We start from the raw sequence: 10,682 nt of genomic DNA on the forward strand, positions 1-10,682 counted from the left end.
TGTGAAGTTGCTCATTTAATTTTATATGTAAAACAATAAAGCACTCAAATGGTTTGTGTGTGTGTGTGTGTGCGCGCGCATTATTTTCCAATATTTAAATATTAGTTAAATTATTTTTAGAAAATCAAATATCACCTTGCTTTAAAAAGTATATTTTGTTCTCCGGCGCTCAGTAGTATGGCTGCCAGTAGCAGTAGATAGATACGGGGTCTTAAGTTGGGGCCAGGTCTGTGTAAAGATATGGGCACAAACAGTCTCTGATTTTTCATTGTTTGGGTTGACTGAGTCGCGTTTCAACCAGCCTATCTTCCCGCAACCATTAGCTAGAAGCAGCCTTTAATACAAGCTCTGTTAGCTTAGCTCTGATCCCGACTCTCTCTCCTCTCCTCCTGTGGCGATCACCCCTCCCACTGCGGTGCTTGGTCTGGGTTTTTCAAGTTTTTCAAAGTGTCAAAATCAAAGAGTCAATCTTCCAAATAGGCACCAGGAGACTTCACAGTTCAGAGCAGTGGAGGTTTATTTGTCGACAAAAAAGCCCAGAGATCTGAACAAGACAAAAACAGTTCTGACTAAACAATGCAAGAGTTCCATCTTTTATAACCCCAAATCAGCAAAATGATCTCATCTGCCTCCCCCCTCCCATCTGTCCCCACCCAATTAAAATATACCACACCAGGAGGAACTTAATTTGACCCGATCACTTTGTCTTATCTGGGGAATTTCCACTGAGCAGTAATTATTATTTTTTATCCTATAGCACCTCCTGTTGACACCATTAGGGTCCAACTCCTCCTCAATACATTTTTTTTTAAAACAATACATTCACTTCAACTTACACCATTAGATTCTGGTTTCCTGCATTTTTAAACAAAGTGTAAAAATGATATATTTAAAACAGAGTATAAAATGTGATATTTGGTTACATTGTTTCATACTTATTGATTGGTTACATGCTCCATTACCTTTCATCAACACTCCTCTCATACTAACCATCGTGTTACATATCTTTCAATTTCAATTCCTACTACAGCTTAATCAACACTTAATCAATACATTATATTTACATCATGTGATATCTCAATATTTGATACCACACTCTCTCCTCTCCTCCCACTGCGGTGCTTGGTCTGGGTGGATGGAAGATGTTGTGGGCAGTGATGAATAAATGTCTCCTTTAATCCAAATTAATTCAAGCGTGTACTTCTGCCACAAGTATTAAGTGTTTCAGCAATAAAGGAAAAAAAATTGGCCAATGGTTGAAACAACTATGTAGCGAACTCTGATTGAGCTGCGCCTACTGCATTTAGCAGCAGCTTTGGTGTGTGTGTGTATGTGTATGTGTGTGTGTGTGCATGCGTTCGTGTTTCACCGACTAAAAAGTGTCATGTTAGCAAATGTTCTTTTTGGCCGTCTTTCAGAGCAATGAGCTCTTTTCTGACATTAGAGGTGACTATTAGGCCCAGAGGCATGTAGTTATAAATGTTCGTTCAGTTTACACTGAGAATAGCTAAAGAGGATGAATTCGATGATTTGAATAAAGTTTTACTGATTCACAAGTATCGTGTTAGTAAATGGTGTTTTTGACCGAAAAATAATTTCTGACATTAGAGGTGCTTAGTCAGCCTAGAGGCTGGCAGTCATATATTTATAGTCACTCATTTAACACTGACAATAGATGATGAAATAGAAACCTTGCCAGTGGCAGCTCACATCAGCAATTTACTTTACAACATGCAATTAGTAAACTTTTCTGTGGTCGGTTTGCCTATATGTAGCCAAAAACTCTCCAGCTCTACTCTGTAACACCTATAGCTGATTGGACTGGGTTCTTTTCATAGATCACACAACTCCAGCAGAGTTTTCTGTCAAGCTGATTGCTTCACATTAATTATGTCAATTTCATCCATAACTTATGAATAGTTTAAGTTCATTAACTAGTTTTGAATCAGGACCCTCAGTCTTTTGATGTAGATGCTTGTCTAAAATAGGGTATAGGTTATTTTACCATTTTGTTCTCTTCTGTAGGGAGTCATGATGGTTGCCAATACACGGCGGAGTTCATCAGTAGTTGGTCCGATAGTCTGGCAAAAGGTCCAGAATTTGTCTCCCACCTCCTCCCCATCGTCCGCAATGTTGTCTGCTTGGGACGGAGCTGGTCCTGGTGGTGACAGGGAAGCGTGCAATGTGGTGCCCCAGGTTCCCCCTGGGACTCCTGTCACATATTGCCACCCCAGCGACAGTGGCAGGGACTGATAGTTGGTGGTTGTCGTGGAGGAGGAGGAGGACTGCGCCAGTGAGAAGGCTGAACAGGGGGCCGGAGACACCAACGGACTCGTGGGTGAGGGAGAAGAAAAGCTGAATGGGGGAGTAGGGACCTCCTGAGATGGCACTGGGGTTTGGAGAGAAGGGATTAAGTGGAGAGAAGGTCTCTCTGCTGAGCCTGGATTTGGGGGGTGGAGGCAACAGGAGGAGGATGAGGCGGGCTAACAGCCCAGGAGTCAGAGTGGTTGCTGTGGGCGGGCCTGACGTTGGAAGAGGTTGACTCCCAGCAGGTGGTGTCATCATGGCGGCGGATGGAGCCGTAGGAGCTGGGGCATTGGATGAATGCAGTGAATGCAGAGATGTTTATCTCTTATGCTTATCTATCTTATCTAAATCCTTTGTGCACACTTTCCTTTGTTGTCTTAGTTTCTGCTCTTCAGTTTCAAGTTTCTCTTTTTTTCAGCTGGTTCAGACTAAAACTACCCCCTGCCGGAAACCCATACCTTTCATTCCATATTTGTAAGCATTCCAAAGATTCAGGACCATATCTGTCCTTCATGGTGTCAGCACATGGTGGTTCTGGGCATTTTCTCCGTACAAAGAAGAGCAATGATAAACCTATTTTGGGTTTATTATTAGTCTCTGTCAAGACAGAGCAGATCAAGTTCTGTTCGAGGTTTCTTCCCATTAAAGGGGAGTTCTTCCTGCCACTGTTGCTCAATATAATATCTGATACTGCTCATGTGGGGATTCTTGAATCCTTAATGTTGAATTCCAGAATCGTTGGGTCTCCATTCATCCATCCATCTTCAGCCACTTATCCAGAGTTGGGTCGCGGGGGCAGCAGTTTCAGCAGAGATGCCCAGACTTCCCCGGCCCTAGTCACCTCCTCCAGCTCATCCGGTGGGACCCCGAGGCGTTCCCAGGCCAGCCGAGAGACGTAGTCCCTCCAGTGTGTCCTGGGTCTTCCCCGGGGCCTCCTTCCGGTGGGACATGCCCGGAACACCTCCCCAGGGAGGCATCCAGGAGGCATCCAAAACAGATGCCCGAGCCACCTCAGCTGGCTCCTCTCGATATGGAGGAGCAGTGACTCTACTCCAAGCTCCTCCCCCTATCTCTAAGGGTGCGCCCAGCCACCCTGCGGAGGAAACTCATTTCGGCCGCTTGTATCCGCGATCTCGCTCTTTCGGTCATGACCCAATGCTCATGACCATAGGTGAGGGTAGGAACGTAGATCGACCAGTAAATCGAGAGCTTTGCCTTTCGGCTCAGCTCCCTCTTCACCACAACGGACCGATACAACAACCGCATCACTGCAGACGCTGCACCAATCCGCCTGTTGATCTCACGCTCCATCTTTCCCCCACTCGTGAACAAGACCCCGAGATACTTGAACTCCTCCCCAGGGACTCCCCACCGACCCGGAGAGGGCAAACCACCTTTTTCCAGTCGAGAACCATGGCCTTGGACTTGGAGGTGCTGATTCTCATTCCAGCCGCTTCACACTCGGCTGCAAACCGCCCCAGTGCACACTGGAGGTCTTGGCTCGATGAAGCCAACATGACAACATCATCCGCAAAAAGCAGAGATGCTATCATGTGGTCCCCAAACCAGACCCCCTCCGGCCCCTGGCTGCGCCTAGAAATTCTGTCCATAAAAATAATGAACAGAACCGGTGACAAAGGGCAGCCCTGCCGGAGTCCAACATGCACCGGGAACAGGTTTGACTTACTGCCAGCAATACGAACCAGACTCCTACTCCGGTCGTACAGGGACCGGACAGCCCTTAACAAAGGGCCCCGGACCCCATACTCCTGAAGCACCCCCCATAAGATGCCACGAGGGACACGGACGAATGCCTTCTCCAAGTCCACAAAGCACATGTGGACTGGCTGGGTGAACTCCCATGAACCCTCGAGCACCCGATGGAGAGTGTGGAGCTGGTCCAGTGTTCCACGACCAGGACGAAACCCGCATTGTTCCTCCTGAATCCGAGGTTCGACTATCGGCCATATCCTCCTCTCCAGTACCCTGGAATAGACTTTTCCGGGGAGGCTGAGAAGTGTGATCCCCCTATAGTTGGAACACACCCTCCGGTCCCCCTTCTTAAAAAGAGGGACCACCACCCCGGTCTGCCAATCCCGAGGCACTGTCCCTGACCGCCAAGTGATGTTACAGAGACATGTCAACCAAGACAGTCCCTGCACATCCAGAGACTTGAGGTATTCAGGGCGGATCTCATCCACCCCCGGTGCCCTGCCACCGAGGAGCTTTCTGACCACCTCGGTGACTTCGGCTTGGGTGATGGATGAGTCCACTTCTGAGTCCCCAGCCTCTGCTTCCTCAGTGGAAGACCTGGCGGTGGGATTGAGGAGATCCTTGAAGTATTCCTTCCACCGCCCAACGACATCCCCAGTCGAGGTCAACAGCTCCCCACCCGCACTGTAAACAGTGTTGGTGGAGCACTGCTTCCCCCCCTTGAGGCGCTGGACGGTTTGCCAGAATTTCCTCAAGGCCGACTGGTAGTCCTCCTCCATGGCCTCCCCGAACTCCACAGGCCAACAAGGCCCGATAGGATTCCTTATTCAGCTTGACGGCATCCCTTACTTCCAGCGTCCATCACCAGGTTCAGGGGTTGCCACCTCGACAGGCACCAGAGACCTTACGACCACAGCTTCGAGCGGCCGCACCGACAATAGAGGTGGAGAACATGGTCCACTCGGACTCAATGTCACCCCTCCAGGTCTCACTGTCGCTGCCCACGTGAGCGTAGAAGTCCCCCAGTAGTACAATGGAGTCCCCAGTCGGAGCACCATCCAGCACCCCTCCCAGGGACTCCAAGGAGGCCGGGCACTCTGCACTGCTGTTCGGCCCATAGGCCGAAACCACAGTGAGAGACCTGTCCCCGCCCCGAAGGCGCAGGGACGTGACCCTCTCGTTCACCGGGGTGAACTCTAACACATGCCGGCTGAGCTGTGGGGCTATAAGCAAGCCCACACCAGCCCACCGCCGCTCACCTCGGGCAACGCCAGAGAAATGGAGAGTCCAGGCCCTCTCGAGGAGCTGGGTTCCAGAGCCCAAGCTGTGAGTGGAGGTGAGCCCGACTATATCTAGCCGGTACCTCTCAACCTCCATCACATGCTCCGGCCCCCCCCCCCCCCCCAGCGAGGTGACGTTGGGTCTCTCTCTTAATTAAAAAGCTTGGCCTAGACCTGCTCTTTATGGAAAGTGTGTTGAGATAACACTGTTATGAATTGGCGCAATATGAATAAAGATCGATTGATTGATTGATTAAGTGGCCACTGTCCACACACACACACACACACACACAGCTTAGCTGGAACAAACAGATAGCCCGAGGGTAAGAGCCCATGCACAGACATACAGACAAGACCACAAAGGAAGGGGGAGCAACGTCACCCTGGAATTGAATAGAGACAACTCACATATATATATAAATACTTATTTACCACTCTAAGGTCACTCTAATATACTTTAACTAAATAACTAACTAATATAATATAATATAGTATATATATATATAATATAGTATATTACCATGGATTTGCCACCTCCACTCTTGGTTAAACAACCATGGCAGCAAGAAAAATCAGACCTTTTTTTTCTTTCTCCTGGAGGAATGACTCTTCGATCCTTTGACCAAAGGAAGCAGTGAGTTCCAAACCTACCTAGTACTTTTATCAGAGCCTCTACGAAAGGATCCTCGGCGTGAGGATATCAACCCTCCCATTCTGTGCAATAGACGAGGGGATTCTGCCCCCTTCCTTTTCAGGCAAACTTCACCAGTGGCAATAAGTAAGTAAGCAACAATAAGTGAATAAATGATAAAACTTAATGATTTCCACTCTAATTTACTTTCACCAGACTGGGGCCTTTCTGTGGAGTTTGCATGTTCTCCCCGTGCTTGCATGGGTTTTGTACTTTGTACTCTGGCTTCCTCCCATAGTCCAAAAACATGCAGGTTAGCATGTTGGTGACTAAATTGCTCATAGGTGTGAATGTGAGTGTTTGTCTATCTCTATGTGTCAGCCCTGTGATTGACTGGCAACCTGTCCAGGGTGTACCCCACTTCCTGCCCAATGTCAGCTGGGATTGCTCCAGCCCCTGAAAGATAAGCAGTACGGACAATGCATCCATTGACATACTGCAGCTGCCCTAAAAAAGTACATACTTTCAATGGAGTATGTGAACAGTTGGGATAACTTCCCTTGAACTTTGACTGCATTGCTCTAACATCAGTCGCAGTCCGTAGCACAAAATTTGAATATTGTTGAACTGGAGATAGATAGATGGGTGTTTAGTTGTTGAGTCTTTTTATTCTTACAGATAAAATTTGTTAGAAAGGTCTGCTATACCATGTTCCCTTGTGGTGGAGGTGTGCAGCAGTGCTACTGAGCAGGTGAAGAGTGCCATTAATAATGGGAGAGTGGAAAGCAGATTATATGCAATAACCTCAAATTTAAATATATTTCCTTAATGTTTCCATAAAATCTTACACTGTATACAGGATGTTTAATAGAGAAATGGATATCAAGTCTGATCCAAGCTTCTTTATCCTCATTTTCCTTGTAAGGCAATAGCAGAACTTCAGACTAACTTCTAAATATGAACATGAAAGATGGTGTCAAGAATTGTCCAGTCACATTAGATCAAAAAGCATACAAACAATACCGATTTGCTGCTAATAAAAGTGGGAGTGTCTGGGCCAGTTAGTGCTGTGTCCCGTGGTAAATCTGAACCAACAAAGCAACCAGAGCAGGTTCAGGTCACGTGCTTGCCAAAAATTGAGGGTCTACATATGCTCTCATTTGACCAGTGGCAAAGTCATTAATGAAGCATATGTGCTCACACTGAAATCAACCAAATGCAATTTGAACCACATTTTAATGAATGCTGACAGTTGGCACATTACATAAAAGGCACGTTGTTTGAGTGAAGAATTTTTAGGATTTTCATTATTATTTATATTCAAGTAGACTTTCTTCTCTAGATATTTTAGAGGGGGCAAGCCCTGTATTAATGAACTGCCAATGCTAAGTAATGCATCGATGCCCATCACTGCTCCTCAATGCCATTTCATTTGTGGAGAGGGTAACAGCTACACATTTACTGCTTTTGGAATGATTGCAGAACTTTTGTTCACGCTAATCTGCTCTAGGGGGGCCAACACAATAAGTTCCAAACATCAATATATTTATATTCTTTGAGATGATGATGATGATGAGATGAAGGTAGAATCTAGCCACAGAAACCCCACTATAGAGTACATTTTACCCATGCTGTTGGACACAATATATCTTGACAACTTTGGCTCTTCATATTTCTGTAGGTTTGACATTTGTCAGATGCTTTAAGTTCAGAAGCTATGAAGAAGGAATCAGGGCATATCCCCCCCACACACACACACACACTGCATATCAGCTACATCACATGCATAGTGTGTGTTTGCAGAAGCTCCACTCACTTCGTCATAATTCTGGGAAGGCTTCAAGGAGGAATACATTATAAAACCGTGATAGACTCTAAACCCCCATTCATACATAATAAATTATTCAGAGCTCTGTAAACTAAACTCAAAGTCAATGATAAATGCAATCCAGTCACCATAGCTCTCATCCACACTTCATTAGGCAGGCATGAGTGCAGTGGAGACTAAAATAACAACAGAGAAAGGGGGGATGAAAGGCTTTACCTTAGTTCGAGCAGAGTGGAGGGAGTGAGTGATTGAGATGAGGAGGTGGAGAGGGAAAAGAAAGAGAGAGCATAGGGCTGAAGGATTAAGTGAATGAGAAAGACAGACTTTTACCAATCCCTCTAATAAGAATTCCTGGGGTATGTGTGCATTTAAACACCTGTGACAATCCCTTCTTGGGATCGAATGTGACTGCAGTCTGAAATATTTGGAAAAGTCAGTCTGCAGAACTGTTTATGACACAAAGTTAAATTAAACAGCTTCTAAGTTGAGCTTTGTAACTTTAATACCAATGAATCTCATCGTCTACGTGGAAATTATATCTGGCCTTCAAACCTCCTATACCTATAACCTCCTTGGTGCTCTGTTTTAATATTTATGTTTTTAGGGCATACATTTATTCATTTAACTTATTGTTGAGAAGAATTAAGGTAAATTGATGAATTACTTCATTTCAATCTGTGCTGCAGTGTGTGAGAAGGGTGGACACTGGAGGGCAGTAGAGTGCCAGCATTGCACCAGCAGCCCGGTTTCTATCATGGTGAACTGAGGCTTGAAATTAGCATTCACAGTTTATTTACTATTGATCACTTACTTTCTCACCATCGTTTTCATTCCTTTACCCCTTGCAATACATATTGTACTTATCAAATGTGCAACCACTGTTGACAGGGAAGAAACACAGAGAGAGAATAAAGGATCCACAGTTAAAGGAATGTGGGAAATGAAGGCTTATTAGTCAGATTTGTTTTTATCTTGCTTTCTTTTTGCAAAGTTTAGTATAACCCAACACAAAAACAAGAGAGACAATCGTGTAAATTATAAAACTATATAAATACAACACACTCTAACCTCAATAGCACATAATATGGACAGCTTGAACACCGGGGATACCTACATGAACTATTTAAATCTTCTGAGGTAGCTGACTTAGGGGCTTTTTGTAGACAAATTTAGAAATCCAATTTTGTATTTGTTTGTTCTGATGGTATACAGACTCTTGAGCTGTATTTTTTAAATTGGGAAAATAAGGACTGACATTTTGAACTTTTTTGTGTTTGGATTGGTCTGAAAAATAAGTGCATCAAACAGAAGTAGCAGAGATTAATTCGCCTTTACATTACAGTATATAAACAGTAAACGCATCATGGTTTAGAAATACAATGAATACATACAATATACTCTTTTGTTGCCCTAAGGAGAAAGACTTCCTGGTTTTTTTAATACAAAAAACATTGGCTCTCAAACTCCTGTTTTAAAACAACAAAGTCTGTCCTATTTCTTGGCTTCCTGCTGCACATTACTCCATATTTCACAGCATCCCTTGTCAGTTTGTTGTTATACCTTCTTTTTTACACTGCTCAAAAAAAATTAATAATACCAAGTCAATTAAATGTCAGGGATAGCAATCTGTCCAGTTAGGAAGCATAAGCGATCATGCATTTTGGAATAGTTGTGAATCAATTTCACCTCTTTTCTGCAAATGAAAGTGGTGCACTGGAGAGGCAGCAGCAAGATAACGGAAAGGAATGGTAAAGGAAGGGTTCTGCAGGTGGTGGCCACAGACAATTTGCTTTCTCCATATCTTTCTTGACTGACTCTTCCCTAGTTTTGCATTTTTCTAGTGTCCTTGTCACTACTGGTAGCATGAGGTTGCAGTCAGGTTGCACAGGTAGTCCAGCTCCTCCGGGACCATATGTGCCGTCGCAAAAAGGTTTGCTGTGTCTCCCAGCATAGTCTCAAGAGCATGGAGGAGATGCCAAGAGACAGGCTGTTGCACGAGGAGACCTGGACAGGACTGTAGAAGGGCATCGACCATGGTACCCTGACTACTGTTAGGTACCGAACTAAAATCCCCAGAGCCTAACCTAACCCTTGTCAGACCTTAGGCTGGTGCAGTGGGCCCTGGGTCCCTCCTGGTGCAGGACAATGCCCGACCTCATGCGACCAGATTGCCTTTGAAGGTAAAGGGTGGTCACACAAAATTTTGATTTGATTGAGATTTTTCTTCTGTTCCCTCACTTTGCATTTTTGTAAAGTGAGGAAAATAAAGAATTAGATTTTATATGTTTGAAAGCATTCTTACTTTACAGCATTTCTTCACACCTGCCTCAAACTTTTGCACAGTGCTCTACATACACACAAAGTCATCTTCTTGAGAAATTACTTTCTATTGTCTATACTGGCATAACAGACTAATTGTTCATAGTGTGATACAAAGAAATACACTGTTATGTCTCGTCGTGTTTGTCAAGTTTGTTCACTCGCTGTGACTTCCTGCCCTTGTGTGTTTCCCGCCTTTGTGATTGTCTGCCCCGCCCTGAACGTTTCCACCTGTTCCCCATTACCTCTTGCACAAATAGTCTGCGTCTCTCTTTGTCTTGTGCCAGATCGTCTTGTCATGTCAAGCTCTCTCTTTTTTATCAAGTCAAGCCATTGTATCAAGCCACTGTATCCCACGCTAAGTGTATTGTAAATGTCTGGTCTTTGTTTGTATTAAAGAGTTGTATCACCTGTCAAAGAGTGTCATGCGTTTGGGTCCCTCCTGTCTCTGAGCCCCAGTGCTTAACATATACTGCATTAATACCATATGCCCAGAGCCTCAATACCTGCAGCTCACTGGCTGTGGCTCAGAGGTATAGTGGGTCGCCCCACAATTGTAAGGTCGGTGGTTTGATCCCTGGCTCCTATGTGCCAGCATGTCGAA

This window comes from Pempheris klunzingeri, chromosome 9 (genome assembly GCF_042242105.1).
Source record: "Pempheris klunzingeri isolate RE-2024b chromosome 9, fPemKlu1.hap1, whole genome shotgun sequence".
Taxonomy (NCBI): Eukaryota; Metazoa; Chordata; class Actinopteri; order Acropomatiformes; family Pempheridae; genus Pempheris; species Pempheris klunzingeri.